Consider the following 17,224-nt stretch of genomic DNA (forward strand, 5'->3'; position numbering starts at 1 on the left):
CCGCAGAGTCACCATGGAGTGGATCCAGCCAGGGAGGATTCCAGGGGGAGGGATGGAGCACCTCCCCCCCACCATGGATTGTCTGGTGCGGAGCCAGGTAAGAGTTTTGTACATCCCTATCTGAGTGTCAGTGACTGGCCCAAAGTCACCCAGTAAGCTTCATGGGTGACTATGAACTAGAACCTTGGACTCCAGAGTACCAGTCCAACACTCTAGCCACTACACCACCACCCCAAGCTAGTGTTTTGAACTGGCTCCTGTTGGTGGACCTTGGGATGGCAATAATAATATTAATAGTAATAATAATGTAGATCCCAGCAGGATGAAGTGAGCTCACTGCCCAACCTTGCTGGAGCAAATATAGTTGTACTTTGACTGGGGGGCCTCAGTTCTTCAAACTTGCTTAGCCATGGAATCCATTTGGTGACCTTGGGCCAGCCTAACAACTCACAGGCTTTTAAGGATGAGAAAGTGGAAAAGCTACACATTCCAGTCTATGGTCCTTAGAGGAAGAAAGAGTGTGTGTGTGTGTGTGTGTGTGTGTGTGTATGAGAGATCAATCAATCAATCACAACATATTGGGTGAATGTAACTGAATATTCTGCACTTGTGTTTTGTTTCTGCCCCCCCACACACACACCCATGTACTGCATTCCCCTGGTTTTGCTCAACAGAGAAAACTGAAATGATGCAGAGCTTAAAAGTGGAAGCCAATTTTTGCAGTTTATCCAAATCATGTCAAACCTCTATTGTTTACCTCAAAGTGATAACAATCGGGGGGGTGGGGGGGATATACAACACTGAACAGGAAAGAAAGAAACTAAACTGACAAAGGCATCTCAATCACTCTCTTTATGGTCAACTTTAATTTTAATAATTTGACAATTGATTTTAGTTATCTCTGTCAACATAACCCCTCAACTCTTGAATTTATCAGTGCCCTGTAAAATGAATGAGGGTGATTTGAGTGAGGGTGGGGGGAGCTGTGAAGAGTTGCAAAATCTTAGCCCATTCAGAAAAGGACAGGAAGCGTTGCCCTTCTAACAGGCTTTGTGATGTCTTCACATAACCAATTCTGATTGGCTGCTTGGTGTCAGAATTGATATAGTGATGGCCACCAATTTGAATGGCTTTAAAAGGGGGTTGGGCAAATTCCTGGAGGAAAAGGCCATCCATGACTATTAGTCCTGATTGCTATATGAGCTACCTCCAGTACCAGAGGCAGTGATCCTATGTACTCCAGTTGCTGGGGAACATGGGTGGGAGGTTACCATTTTGCTCATGCCCTGCTTGTAGGTTCCTGGTCGACACCTGGTTGGCCACTGTGTGAACAGAATGCTGGACTAGATGGACCCTTGGTCTCATCCAGTATGGCTCTTCTTATGTTCTTATTGATTGCCCATTTTCCCTCACCTTTTTCCTTCATGATGCAGTCATGAGCTAAATCTGACTACATGGCATTCTGACATTGTTATGGTGCTTATGTAATCTCCCTGATCAGCTGGGACCACACAGCTAGAGATTAAATGGTTAAGGACACAATCCAATGCATGTTTAGACAGAAAAATATCCCGACAACCACTGGCATTCTCCAGCCAGCATGGCTGGCTGGGAAACACTGGGACTGTCAAGGTTCCCTTGTTGCCTACTGAATACTCTAATAGCCAAAATCAACACTCAGACAAAAGGGCTGCTTTCTAAGGCTTCAATTCCATTTATCTTAATGAGGCATACAGAAGCTAATTGCTTGAGACTCAGAGAAACTACAAAGGAACAGCCATCTAGGGGTTCAAAGGGTTAGTACGTCAGTTGATCTCTGTTTGGGAAAAGGGCAGCAATTCTCTGAACTTAAGGGGTGGGTGGGGAAGATCTCTCCCTCTCCCATGATGCTTCTGGGTGCAGCTGTTGACGTCGAGCCAATCTGGTTGAGCGCCGCAGCTCGGCCCCTGTGATCTCTCGCTTGTGCCTGCGTCTGCGCCTCGTGTCTAAAAGTTCGGGTTGTCCCTCCCTTTCCATGCCTGGTTCGCTGTCACTCCCAGGAATGTGGGAAGGCAGGGGGGCTCCCCCTCCAGCTGCACCTCTGAAGTCTGAGAGAGTTCCTCCCCCATGAGTTGCCTCTGTTCCTCAGAATCAGAGCTGCTTTGGGACTCTGTGGGCTCAGATACAACCCTGACATCACGTTGTAGGACTTTTTTTTCTGTCTTAGCATACATTGGATTGTGCCCCAGGTTTACTTCAGGAAACCTGAACCCCCCCCACCCCTGCCTTCCACACCAAAATGTTTGATTCAAAACTTAGGGGGTACTTTTCAAAACCAATTATCCAAACATAAAAAAAGGGAAACAGAGTGGTATAAAGGACATTCAGAAAGATAATGGAATAGATATCCACAAGGTCTCGCAAGCACTGAGTCTACACTAAGTGATCCTGTTAAAGCCAGGAAGTGTATCCACATTTGTTATGTCTTTTGGTCATATCCTGGGAAAAGCAGGAGCTTCATAAATATCTCAAGGGTCCTTTATTTTGTTTCAACATGACCATAGAGGTAATTAGCATCCTAACATTCTCATCTGTCTCTTTGATCAGTTGGGCAAAGGGGCATGGAATTAGGTTAACTTTAGCTGCCCAGTGATACCATCCTAATCGTAAGTGCAACAGTCCCTCTGCTACTGGAAAACCAGACAAGACCAGTATAGCCTTGTGATATTAAATAGTATAAATAATGCAAGGCTGAATTACAATTTTCTGTAAATTGGACCAAGGGTCATAAATGGAGATAACTGGAAATTAAAGAAGCTTTTGGACATGTGATGCTGAGGAGTGCTTTCCCCAGCTTATAGGAAGCATAAACATGAGTAATGGCTCATCAAGACTCAAAGACCTTCATTTACATCTGTAGGGAGGGAAATTGGTTGAAGGAAGAAGAGTCCCGGTGGTGTAATACTGACGCTGCAAAGCTGGAGGAATGATACAAAGACAAGACACCAAAAGAACCACCCTGATGCACTAGCCTGCCATTTACTCTCCCTTTCAATGATTGATTTTTAAATTAAGCTATAAAAATTATATTTCTCAGTGGTTAAGTGTGCATAAAACAAACCTGACCTCTCCATGCATTTCCTTAGGACTTTTGTAATACAATAATGAGGGAGAAGCTTTATGGAATGCTGATCCCTGAGGGATATTCTTTATGTATGGTTTGCAATGGCCCATCATTATAACAGGTAGAGTGTGAGGATATGTGTGACTCTTCATGCTTTGTGGATAAGGACATAGGAAGTGGCCTTTTATTGAGCTAGGCTATTGGTCCATGTAGTCCAGTATTGTTGAGACTGGTTAGGAGTGGGTCTCCAGGATTCCAGGCAGGATTATTTTGCTAGCCCTACCTGGAGATGCCAGGAATTGAACCTGGGTCCTACTGCCTGTAAAACAAGTGCTCTGCCACTGAACTACAGCTCCCCTGCATTTCTTTGCAGGTCCCCAGTCAGTGAGAGTTAGGCCACCCAATGTTAAGGGTGGAAGGCAGGTTTTGTCATCATATCAGTATGTCTCCAAGTGCAGCACTTGACTTGTTCCCATATGAATATGTGGAAAGCATTCATCCATGCTAGGGATGTGCAAATCAGCAAAACTCAAACTCTCCAAAGCTGTTTAAATTCCTTCTCGAAACTCGTTCATCACCCCCCCCCCGCCCCAGGCAGTAGATGCTAAGGGTCATGGAATGGATAAAACTATATGTGCCACATGACCTGCTCTGTGCCCCCTAAGCTACTCTGTTTCCCTTCCTCTGGTTCAGGGGAAGATATTGTCCTGCTGCCAGTGTTGAAACAAGAATCAAGAGCCAGTCTGGGTCTGGTCAGCTTTTGTACATGGAATTGGGCAGAGGGGACAACACACCAGCATGCCTTTTGCCACAGGCAATGCAATGTTTTGGGTTGGACCTGGGAGTACACAACAATAGATAAATAAATAAGCATTGTCCAAGTTAAGGATGTTGGAGAAGTCAGCAGCAGATTCAAATGGCTGAAGATATTTCTGAATCCAACCGGAATATTCCACAGCAGACCAGCTTTTCCAAGTCACATGGATACTGAGGACTTGCAGACTGGTTTTCACTGTCTTGGAGGATTCACACTACTTGCACACTTGCACAATGTGGTAATCCACATTTGCACAAGTGCACATTAGCGCTAATGTGAATTAATTGCAAGTACAGTGAAATTCTCCTACAAAAATTCAGATTCCATCACCGAGTGGATGACAGAATGAAAGATGCCTGACAATCCACAAAACACAGACATAACGGATTTAATAAAATCCATACATCCTTAATCTAAGTGAATGGTAACGCACCATGGAGGCCTTTGCTCATGTGTGATGAGGCCAAGCAGTGCCCCCAAGACTGGCTACAGTTAGAGCATAACCACAGATTCTTCTGGTTTCATTCTATACCAACTAGAATGCATACATGTAGTGCAAATCCTGCCTTGTATAGAGTTCTGTTGCATATCAACAGCTTGTCTTGACATTCCCCATAACAACTACATGACTAGATTTAGAGCACATCATATATAACCTGCCTTCACACAATCCCAAGGTCATAACACCATTGTGAGGTCATCTCCATAATCGTTAATGTGTAATTAGTAAACATCTTGTATATAGAATGGCCCACTGAATGTTAAATTATGCTTGAGCTTCTGGAGCATGCTGTCTTGTTTCTCTTATTATTTTCAGGGATGGAACACATCCGACGAGACACATGTCTCTCTTTCTCTGCATGATTGAATTAAGAAATGTAAAAAAAAAGTTGCTTCTAGTGGAAATGGCAGCTGTAATTTGTTTGTTTTGATGCTACCATTATGATAGAGTGTTACGAGCTCTCTTTCAAAATTAATCCACATCAAATGTACAGTGTTTCTAGAACTAAAACCTGAATTGTGGGAAAACATTTATATTAAGTACTGTCATTAAGATGGTAATAGGAATGAGTTTTAGAGAAGGTAGAACTGCCCATTATGAGCCAAAACTGGGTTCCCAAATCTGTTCTCCTTGTAATGCAGAGGAGACATAGAAAGGGGGCAGGGGATTAGCTCTTCCACTGTCTGCTTATTCTCCCCTGCAACAGCCAGCCCCTTGCAAACTCATCCATTTCCTACTTTTTTCCCCAGTCTTTGAGATCAGAGAGAAACCCCGTGTGGAGTTGGAATTTCCAGGAGGTAGGTTTGGGGGAAGATTCGGCATTTAAGGACTGAGTCTCAGTTCTATTATTTATTTCTTGCCTTTGTTTCTTACTTTGCCTTATGGCAAGAATCATATTAAAACAATGTAAGAGAAAGCAAAGCACTTAAAACATGTTTAAAGATAAGACCAGAAAACAAGCTACACATCCCACATCTAATGGCACAATCCTATACATGTTTAGATAGAAAAAAATGTCCTACAGCTCTCAGCATTCTGCCTAAACATGTATAGGATTGCACCCTAATACAGGTTAAAACAGCACACATTACATTAGTAGCAGTGGTATAGTCTCAGTTTGCCCTTCTCCCAAAGGCCCTTCTGAACACCACGACCAGGTTTTCACAGCCCACCCCAAATGAGTTGTGCTTGAGACAGACTGTCCTTCCTTAGTCCCTGTCTCGTGTGCCCCCTGCCTCACCAAAAAGGCCCTGTCTTGTGTGCCCACCTATCTCACTTCAGAGACAGTGAACACAGACATTTATGTATGTATGTATGTATGTATGTATGTATTTAATGTATTAATCGCCCATCTGGCTGGTCACCCAGCCACTCTGGGCAATGTACAACAAGAACAATTTAAAACAATAAAATACTACATTAAAAACATCACATTTCTAAAATACCCTAACCCACCCCAAATGCCTGCCTGAACAACCATGTTTTCAGTGCGTGGTGGAAACTCATTAAAGAGGGGGCATGGCAGAGTTCCCTGTGGAGGGAGACATAGACTTGAACATTTTTGGTGCAGTTATTTTCATACAAGAGGCAAGTAGTAGGGATGCCAGAAGAATCCACTGAGCTTTCATCAGCTTGGCCCCTCAGACTTCAGCTCACTTACCTGTGAGCTGGCCCGACTCAATGCAGATTGAGTCAAGCCAGTTCTTGAATTGGGGGGGTCCCCCTTAAATTGACATTTATGCAGATGTTGGGCATATTTTGTGCAATTTTCAGCCATTGTTTACTTAATGTGTGCAAATTGCAGCTGCAGTATGCTTAATTTTCACAAATTGTAGCCGATTTAAGAAAAAAAAGAAGTCTAAGAAGAGTTCCTGGATTCCGGGAAAAAGCCCATGGCTCAGCTCGCAAATGCAAGCTGAGTCAGGGGCTCAAGGGAAATCTGAAAAGCCTAAAAAGGGCCCCACAACAGCCATCTCTACGTCCATGAGAGGGAAGAAAAGGAAGCTGGTGATGTAATTGCCATCTCCTCCATGAATTTGTCTATCTAGTAGTCATGATAGCTACATATTACTACTAACTATGTAGTAATATATGTAGTATATATGCCTCTGAATAGCAGTTGCTAAGGAATACATGAGCAAGGGTGGTATAGTGCTTGTATCTCTCTTGAGGGCTTCTGATAGGCATCTGGCCACTGTGGGAACAGAATGCTGAACTAGACCAGTTTTCGGTCTAACCCAGCAAGGCTCTTCTTATAGGGATTTGCCACAGGCCAGGAGAAATGGGATTTGAAGAACTCAAGTCTCCCAGGTACAAAGTCCAGCTCCTTAGCCATCAAGGGTCAAATGAGCATGTATTTATTACTCATCTTAGAACACATTAGTCTTCAACTGGGATCAGGACCCAAAAAGTTGTCATGGGCCATCTGAAGTGGAATTTGCTAGGGACAAAAGCACATAAATGTAAAATGTATACATTTTGTTTTAAGAGAAGGGGAAAGAGAGAGGATAAGGCAGAAAGATAGGACAGGACAGAGGGGGGGGAGAGAGAGAGAGAGAGAGGAAAGAAAGAAAGAAAGAAAGAAACAAAGAAAGAAAGAAAGACATTAAAAGTAGGTATAATGTAAGAGGTTAGGATTAAATGTTGGACCTAGGTGTTGATCTGAAAACATTAAAGACTACTATTTTAATGCACCTATAAAGTCCATGCTAATGTGTTGCTTTGTGCAGATATCACCAGAAAAATGGGAAAAGGCAGAGGGGGGTGGGGAAGCAATCATAATCTTTACTGATCTATAAGAATATATGGAAAGAATGAAAGGAAATCAAATAGGCCCATACGAATTCAAGAAGGTATATAAATTCAAAGAGATACCCAATGCGCAAAACTGCATATATCTCCTGGATGTCTGGAAAGTGATCAGGTGAACAGATAACGCCCCAGCCTGATTTCAATCATTCTTTCCCCATTTTGCTAGGCTTTGTCGCCTTCACTATCAATTTGTAAGGATGCAAAAAAGTTCTACAGTTTATCAGCGCTGTCTCCAGTTATGCATTAGATCAAGAGTGGCTGTCATCAAGTGACAGCAAATCCCGAGCAGTTCGTACTCTTGGAGTCATACCGAAACAAAATTAATTTTTAAAAGACTGATATTGAATCAAATGGGATTTTTCTCTCTCTCTCTTTCTGCCCCCATATATAGGATAAAGGGGAGTTCTTTATGGCTGGCTTTGAAAGATTTAGGTGGCAATCCATTATTTTCAGGAAATAGAGAAAGTGAAGGAGAATGAAGTTTGAAGAAGGCCTCTTTGAAAGAAGAAGCACTGGATAGGAACTTGCCATTCTCTCCAGATACCAGCACAAACCAGAACTAGGATGGGCTGCATCTACTGAAATGGGAAGAGCAGATTATGACCACTGCCCCACCTAGGGGTGCACGAAACCCACTTACCTGGTCTCGAAGCTTTTCGCGGTGGGGGGGAGGCGCTTCGCTGCTCTCCCCTCGAAGTTCAGGCCAGGGGGGGAGGCTTCCCGCCTCGCCCGGCCGAAATTCAGGCCGGGGGGGAGGCTTCCCGCCTCGCCCGGCCAAAATTCTGGCCGGGGAGGAGGCGCCTCGCCTCGCCCGGCCGCGAAATAAAAAGTTTTTTTTAAAAAAAAAACAACACCCCCGTGATAGGCTACGTGACGATTAACATAGCCTATCACGGCTAGATCTGCAAAGTCAGCCATGATAGGCTACGTAAATCGTCACATAGCCTATCACGGGTGACTTAAAAAAAAAAAAGCGCATACGCAAATGGCGGCCCCCATAGGGAGCCGCCATTCGCGTTCCTTATTTGATCGCTGTAGTCTACGTAAATCTTTACGTAGACTACGGCGAAAATAAGGAACGTGAATGGTGGCTCCCTATGGGGGCCGCCATTAGCCGTATGTGCTTTTTTTTTTTTTTAAAGTCACCCGTGATAGGCTACGTGACGATTTACGTAGCCTATCATGGCTGACTTTGCAAATCTAGCCGTGATACGCTACGTTAATCGTCACGTAGCCTATCACGGGGGCGTGTTTTTTTTTTTACTTTTATTGGAATGGCGGTGGCGGCAGCCGGTCGAAAGATCGGCTGCCGCCCCCGCCCCTGACGAAGACCCGATGAACCGCCACCGGGACCCGCCGCTGGGAGGGACATTCGGGAAAGGTAAGTCCCGTCCAGGGGGGGGTGCAGGGGGCGGGGGGGTGCGTAGAATTTCTCCCCGAAACTTCTTCGGGGGGCCGAACACATTGGCGCTTGGGATGGCTGCAGATGGCTGGGATTGAACCTGGGACCTTCGGCCTGCAAAGAATGTGTTCTACCACACAACTACAACCGTTTCAACAAGTTGTTCCCTAAAGAATCTTCACTCTTGCTGCTGATACTGAGCTACAGCCCTTCCCATATACTGCTGAGCTAGGCAAAAAAAATCAACCCTCCCAATGCATATTGTGTATATACCAAGGTGGGCGGTTGTGTTTCTATCTGACTGGCTTTCCAGATTCCTCTTCCATGTTCCATACAAGTTAATAGAGCAAACAGAATGTTTTTGCTTTATTCACCTGTATAGATTTGGGGTAAAGGGAGTGTCTGAGCTAAGAGCTCACAATTCTGCCATCCCAGGCAGTTGCCTGTACACCCATTGGACTGGATTTTAAGAAAGGTAAAAATTTCAGTTAGACTAGTGAAATATCTCACAGGATTCTTGACATGCCAAGTTGATTAGGTTGGATCCTTCCATGCCACATGAAAATAAAACATTCAGTCTGTTCAGACCTCTGCTTAAAACCTGGGGAGCTATTACCAGTCTGAGTAGACCAGCCTTTCCCAAGCTTTTGCCCTCAGCTAGATGGACCAGTGGTCTGCGAGTATAATGTGTTCTTATGTTCAAACGGTTAGGTTTACCACCATAACATATTGTGTGGCCACAGACCAGTCTCTTGATCATAGTTGTGAGTGCCAGACTAGGACTGGGGAGATCTGAGTTCAAATCCCTGCTCAGCCAAGAAGCTCACTGTGTGACCTTGGGCCAGTCACCTTGCTCAACCTAATCTACCTCACAAGGTTGTTGTGGAGATAAAATGGCAGGGTGAGAAACATGTTCTCAAGGCTGCTTCTTCCTGCTCTGTCTTCAGGCTCTGGTCTCTCTCTCTCTCTCTCTCTCCCCCTCTCTCTCTGGTCTCCCCCTCATTGGCTCTCTATATGCCCTCCTTCCCCCAAACAAAAAAAGTACTGATTCAAACCTGGAGAAATGAAACCTAACTGAGGAAAATGAAACCAACCAGGGAAATGGAAGTACTCTCAGGGATACACCTGCCCCCCCCGACCAACCAAAACCAAAACCCAGGCCTCTAGGCCTCACCTTGTTATCTTGCCTCTGTAGGCCTCAACCCTTCACACATGTACACTGCTTTGGAGTAAAGCAGAGAAACCAATATACTAAATAAATACAAATATTTAGAGCGTTTTGCTATTTGGCTTCAGTTTTGGAAGTTGGTCTATGTCAGTCCGTTCTGCTGTGAATAAATCATACCTAAACAACTTCTCATCCCTCTGAGGGGGTGCTAACTACCTAGCAAAGATTAAGCCCAATAATGAAGCCCAATCAATTAATCTGTGTAAAAAGCCTTGATGATAGATATGATGACAAGGCAAAGTATCATTAGAGACCGCTTGCAGCCTATGTTGTTCTCACGGAGATTTGCTGTATAATGAAATCCAAATTAACAGAAACAATAAAGGAGGGAAATAATAGTCTGTGCCCTGGTTGCTGAACCTCAATGAAGAACCGGTGTGTGGGTGTGCAGGGAGGCTAGTGCTAGTGATAAGCCAAAAGTTCGCAGCTGAGAATTTTCCACTTGAAATTGGGGTGGGGGTAGGGGGAATAAAGATGCAAAAAAAAAAAAGGAATGAGATCACTCTCCTTATTTCACTGTTTTCGCTGCCACCACCTCTTCCAGTTTTGCAGTGGTGGGGATGGCAAGCAGGCCTCTTCCTGATTTAACCCACAATGACATGACACACACACACACACACACACACTCATCAAAATGCCCTTCTATTTCTCTGCTTGTAATCGAGCAATGAAAGAGCAGGGCCCATTTTGGTAGGGATGTCAGAGAATTCTGCCACGGATCTCGGGGAGATCCCAAGATCTGGCATTTGGCCCCCCGAAATCGGTGGTGGAATGGTCTGCCCCCCCCAGGATGGGACTTACCTTGGGCTGATCTTCCTGGCGGCGGCGGCTCCGGTAGCGGTTCGGCGGTGGCTGCGGCTGCGGCTGCGGCGGCCGGTCTTCTGACCGGCTGCCACCACAGCCATTTCCAGTTAAAAAAAACAAAAAACAAAAAAAGTGATAGGCTACGTAAAGATTTACATAGCCTATCACGGCTAGATTTTTAAAAAACACCGTGATGGGCTACGTAAATGTTTACGTAGCCTATCACGGCTGATTTAAAAGGAAAAAAAAACAATGTGCGTACGCAAATGGCGGCGCCCATGGGCGCCGCCATTTGTGTACGCACTTTTTTTTCTTTTAAATCAGCTGTGATAGGCTACGTAAACATTTACGTAGCCTATCATGGCTGACTGCAGGGACGCAAACGGCGGCAGCAGCTACAGCAGCCGGTCTTCTGACCGGCCGCCACCACAGCCATTTCCAGTTAAAAAAAACAAAAAACAAAAAAACATGATAGGCTACATAAAGATTTACATAGCCTATCATGGCTAGATTTTTAAAAAACACCGTGATGGGCTACTTAAATGTTTACTAGGGATGGCGGAGAATTTCTCCCCGAATCTTCGGGGGGCCGAGCACCAACGCATTCGGCCCCCCGAAATCGGCGGTGAAATTCTCTGCCCCCCGCCCCCCCTGGGATGGGACTTACCTTTGGCGAATGTCCCTCCCGGCGGCAGGTCCTGGCGGCGGTTCGGCAGCGGTTCAGCGCGGGCGGGGGCAGCGGCCGGTCTGCCGACCGGCTGCTGCCGCCGCCATTGCAAAAAAAAAAAACTAAAGTAAAAAAAAAAAACACACCCGTGATAGGCTACGTAACGATTTACGTAGCCTATCATGGCTAGATTTCCAAAGTCAGCCATCATAGGCTACGTAAATCTTCACATAGCCTATCACGGGTGACTTTGAAAAAAAAAAAAGCGCGTACGCAAATGGCAGCGGCCCATGGGCGCCGCCATTTGCGTACTTGCTTTTTTTTTTTTTTCAAAGTCACCCGTGATAGGCTACGTAACGATTTACGTAGCCTATTACGGCTGACTTTGGAAATCTAGCCGTGATAGGCTACGTTAATCGTTACGTAGCCTATCACGGGTGTGTTTTTTTTTACTTTATTTTGTAATGGCAGCGGCGGCAGCCAGTCAGAAGACCGGCCGCCGCCCCCGCCCCCGACGAAATGCCCCCGAACTCCCGCCGGGACCCGCCGCTGAGAGGGACATTCGAGGGAGGTAAGTCCCATCCCGGGGGGTGGCGGGGGGGGGTGGCGGAGAATTTCACCAACAATTTTGGGGGGCCGAATGCGTTGGCTTTCGGCCTCCCCGAGATTCGTGGAGAAATTCTCCGCCATCCCTATTTCGTACATCCCTACATTTTGGTGATGCCATGATAATAATGCTCCTTTTTCACAAGCATGATGGCCTAGAACTGTAGTGTCTACATTTTATACCTTCAGGGAAATCCTTTCCCCCCTTGGCTTGGGTGCTGAAGAGCCCTTGAGTGCACTTGTTGTGAATTGTGGGTGCATTCTAGGTTGCATATTTACATTTCATGAGGGAACATGGCCTGTTAACTTGCACACGTGCGCACGTGCACACACACACACACACACACAACCTGAATTAGACATGAACAGGGATGGGGGAGAAATTTTTTCAGTTTGTATTAAAACATGAGCTCATTTAATTTCACACTTTTGGAACTGCTATGTGAACCAAAACATAGGTATACTTCAAAATTCACACATCAAATTTTGCAATGCAGTTCTATCAAAAATGTGTACAAAAATGTACATTAGGGAAAATAATGTTTAAGGAAGCATTATATTAGGAAGATAGCTTGAACAAATAGGTGTATTAGACAAAAATGCATACAAAATGTATGTATTAGGAGAAACATGCACATGTAAACATTAAAAAGAAAGATAAACTGAACTTAAGTCTGGAAAAAGGAGAAATTGAGAGAAAACAAAACTTACAGATCCTTAGCACTTGAAACAAGATGTACAGTTTGGAATAAGAGGCATAATTTTACTCCTCAGCTTAATAGGATCTGCCATGAAACATAGCTAACTGAACTCCCTCTTCCTTCCTTTGTGTGGGCACTGATCTCTAAAGTGAGAACTAGAATCTGTTGTCTCTTTCTGTCTGCCATGCTTGGACAACCCCACCTTGGGTTGAAGTTTCATATCAGTCCTGAAACTGACCCATGATCTTCATTGCTGTCTCACCAAAAAGCCAAGACTCATACCTAAATCACTGATTGCCAAATATAAGCTGGTGGGTGTTTGGGGACAATGAGGACACCAGTTCCAAAGGGTTCCCAGTTCCCCTGAAACAAAAAACTGGGAGCAGTTCATCTGGATATTCCTCTCTTCATCGGTACTGTTCCCCAAGGTGCTTACCAATGTGCCCTACTCTTCTCCCCTGACCCCTGCCTGTAATGTGCTTGGGTGTTTTCATCTATCAAGTAGAGATGTCAGAGAATTCTGCCACAAATCTCGGGGAGGCCGAATGCCAATGCATTCGGCCCCCCGAAATCGGTGGCGGAACGGTCTGCCCCCCCCCCCTGGGACGGGACTTACCTTGGGCGGATCTTCCTGGCTGTGGTGGCTCCGGCAGCGATTCGGCAGTGGTTCAGCGGCGGTTTGGTGGCGGCGGCGGCCGGTCTTCCAACCGGCTGCCGCCGCCGCCATTTCCAGTTAAAAAAAAGAAAAAAAAGTGATAGGCTACGTAAAGATTTACGTAGCCTATCACGGCTAGATTTTTAAAAAACACCATGATAGGCTACGTAAACATTTACGTAGCCTGTCACGGCTGATTTAAAAGAAACAAAAAAACGCGCATACGCAAATGGCGGCGCCCATGGACGCCGCCATTTGCGTTCCTTATTTTGGCACGCCTTAGTCTATGTAAACGTTTACGTAGACTAAGATGTGCCAAAATAAGCAACGAAAATGGCAGCGACCATGGGCGCCACCATTTGCGTACGCGCGTTTTTGTTTTTTTAAATCAGCCGTGATAGGCTGCGTAAACATTTACATAGCCTATCACGGCTGACTGCAGGGACGCAAACGGTGGCGGCTACAGCCACCGCCATTTGCGTCCCTGCTAGCCAGCGGCCAGATGTCTGGCTGCTGGAGGAGCCAGCTGGCGGCTCCGCAGAATCCCTGTGGAGCGGAGCCGGCCGGCCAGGATTCCGGGTTGGAGGGATGGAGGGCCTCCCCCCCTGGCCAGAATTTCAGGAGGAGGGACGGAGCACCTCCCCCCGACCACGAATGTCACCCTTCGAAAAGGTAAGTGACTTTCCTACATCCCTACAATCAAGAAATCTGCAAGGCCCTACCGGTGAAACAATTCCTATCACTACTATTGCCAGCAGTGCAGAGTAAATGAGAAATCAGTCCTTTTCTATTGTCAAACAGGGCAACAAACCCAAAATTCCTACTCAGTTCCTAAGTTCTGCTCTGCTAGAAATCAGATCAATGGGCTGTAACTTCACTCAATGCTGAGGCCAATGGGGGCAGCATGGGCATGGTAAACCTGCCATACACGTACCATTGGTTGTCCAGCACAAGGCTGTCAGCATAGCTCTATCCCTTATAGGGATGTCAGAGAATTTCACCACGAATCTTGGGGAGGCTGAAAGCCAGCGCATTTGGCCTCCCAAAATTGGTGGCGAAATGTTCTGCCCCCCGCCCCTCCTGGGACGGGACTTACCTTGGGCGAATCTCCCTGGCGGCGGTGGCTCCAGCTGCGGTTCAGCAGCGGCGGCCGGTCTTCTGACCGGCTGCCGCCGCTGCCATTTCCAAGTAAAAAAAACAAACCAAAAAGTGATAGGCTACGTAAAGATTTACGTAGCCTATCATGGCTAGCTTTTTAAAAAATACTGTGATAGGCTACGTAAATGTTTACATAGCCTATCATGGCTGAGTTAAAAACAAAAAACAAAAAACCACGCATACGCAATTGGTGGCACCCATGGGCGCCGCCATTTGTGTTCCTTATTTTGGCACGTCTAGTCCACGTAAACATTTACGTAGACTACGGCGAAAATAAGGGGAATGCAAATAGCGTAGACACTACGCTATTTGCGTTCCCCTTATTTTTGCTGTAGTCTACGTAATTGTTTATGTAGACTAGACATGCCAAAATAAGGAACGCAAATGGCGGCGCCCATGGGCGCCGCCATTTGCGTACGCGCGTTGTTGTTTTTTAAAACTCAGCCGTGATAGGCTACGTAAACATTTACATAGCCTATCACGGCTGACTGCAAGGATGCAAATGGCGGCGGCTACGGTCCGCCATTTGCAGACCCAGCCGGCCGGGATTCACGGCGGGAGGGACGGGGCGCCTCCCCCACGGCCAGAATTTTGGGCGGGAGGGACGGGATGCCTCCCCTCCAGCCAGAATTTTTGGGGGAGGGACGGAGCACCTCACCCCCACTGCAAATCAAATTTCGTAAAAGGTAAGTGATTTTCATACATCCCTAACATTTACCATTCACCAAAGTGAATGTTGGCAAAGTTATCCCTGTAGCAAATAATGTAGGGAGGAGTGGTAGTCTGTGGTTCTCACCACTGACCTACATCACTTTTGAATGTGTCTAAAGAAATACAAACATTCCACTGGGGCTGCAGACTGTAATCGTGGGAGGGTGCAGATCCTGCAGAACTTTGCTGATTCAGATACACATGTGCTTTAGCAGATCTCTCATCACATGATTACTATTCATTTGCTGAGTCACAGCTGAAAGTGTGGACTGTCTCCATTCGAAAGCATTGACCTGAGATGCAAATTCTCTCTACGGTTACTAACCTAGCATCACTCATGCATACACTACAGCCAGTGCGTGATAAATGCTGATGTGTGGACCCACCAGCCCATAGTGGCAATTCCAGAGGTAAACAAGTAATACGGCACTATACCCAAACCCTGTATAAATAAAGTATTTATTACTTATTAAATGTATTGCCCACCTTTCTGACCTTCTGAGCCCTCATCAGTTACACTCTATGAAACCACTGGTTTTAAACTCAGTGGGATGACATACCTGGCATAGATTAATTACTAGAATCTCATTCATTGTATTAAAATCTTCTTCATCTCACCTCAGAAACAATAGATTTTCTTCTTATAAAACTTTCAGAATCCCTTTTTGGGACTCCTGTTCCATCCCACCATGGCTCCTAATGATATATAGTCATAATCTGTCTTGGGCGAGATGGATCTCTGATGATATATAGCAGCGTAATAGGCTCTCGGAACACACCAATGAGATGCTGAGGCTATACATCACCAGCTGCTATGTTAGCAGTGTCTGGAGTCCAAAGGATATGGCATATCACAGCACTGGCATGAAAGAAAGAAAGAAAGAAAGAAAGAAAGAAAGAAAGAAAGAAAGGAAGGAAGGAAGGAAGGAAGGAAGGAAGGAAGGAAGGAAGAAAGGAGAGCTTCTCTTCACTGGCATCTCCTTACTTCTCATCTTCACTTTATGCTTCTTGCACCGACCTTCCAATGACTCAGTCAGCCTTCCACAGTCTGGTGACCTCCAGAGCTTTTGGATTACAGTTTCAACCAGCCCAAGAAGGCATCGATAGTGGCTGGGAATGTTGTCAAAAACAACTTGGGGGCATCAGGTTAGGGAAGCCTGGTCTCCATAGTCTTGCTCAAAGGAGGCTGATGGCTCCAAAGTCATGGGTAGGGATGGTGGAGAAATCCACCACGGACTCCAATGAGGAGTCCGTGGCAGAATGGACTACTCCCCCCCACCACTCTGCAAAATTCTCCCTGGACAGATCCTACCTGCCCCTGGCCGGTCCGGGTCTGTCCACTGCTGTCCTCTGCCCCCAGTCTGTGGACGCAAATGGTGTCTGGCATAGCGAATGCCATTTGTGTCCCTCCTTTAGCCATGATAGACTACATAAATATTTACGTAGCCTATCATGGCAAAGAGCAGGGATGCAAATGCTGTCCGCTATGCCATTTGTGTCACTACTCTTTTTATGATAGTCTATGTAAATATTTACGTAGCTTATCACAGCTAACGCAGGGACGCAAATGGCATTCGCTATGCCAGATGCCATTTGCGGCCGCAGACTGGCAGCAGGCTGAAGTCCGGCTGCAGCCGGGGAGGATTCCCGGATGGAATCACCTCCCCCCCCCCCCGCGGATGCCCGAACAGGACGGGTGAGTGGAGTTCATACACCTCTAGTCATGGGGCAGTGAATCCACTCTGGATTTCAGTCGGAAACCTCAGCCAGAAACCTCTAAAGGAGCTATCCAAGGTGCTTAATCCTACCCAATAAGTTCAGCACCTTGAATAGCTCCTTTGGAGTTCTGGCTGGTTCTGAGTGAAACCCAGAGCAGATTCACTGTCCCATTGACATCAGAGCCACCAGCCTCCACTCATCTTTCTCCTGTATATCTAACTTGCCTACTTTCTCTACAACAGGGGTGGGCAACTTCAGCAGATCCAGGGGACAATCCCCGACTGGAACTAACCGGGGGGACACCCCTCCCAGCTGCCACCAGAACTGACACTGCTGTGCC

General features: G+C 46.1%; 1 long non-coding RNA gene across 1 annotated transcript in view; it reads right to left on the minus strand.

Moving 5' to 3' along the window:
- Positions 1-16,547, minus strand: part of LOC146338461 (uncharacterized) — a 59,029-nt gene extending 42,482 nt beyond the window's left edge. Inside the window, exon 1 of the long non-coding RNA XR_014784753.1 lies at positions 16,478-16,547. This is a non-coding gene — a long non-coding RNA (uncharacterized LOC146338461). The remainder of the gene's footprint in view (positions 1-16,477) is intronic.
- Positions 16,548-17,224: the final 677 nt, after the last annotated feature.

The sequence above is a fragment of the Heloderma suspectum genome, chromosome 9 (genome assembly GCF_057233095.1).
Source record: "Heloderma suspectum isolate Gila_16-S chromosome 9, 16-S_ref, whole genome shotgun sequence".
Classification (NCBI taxonomy): Eukaryota; Metazoa; Chordata; class Lepidosauria; order Squamata; family Helodermatidae; genus Heloderma; species Heloderma suspectum.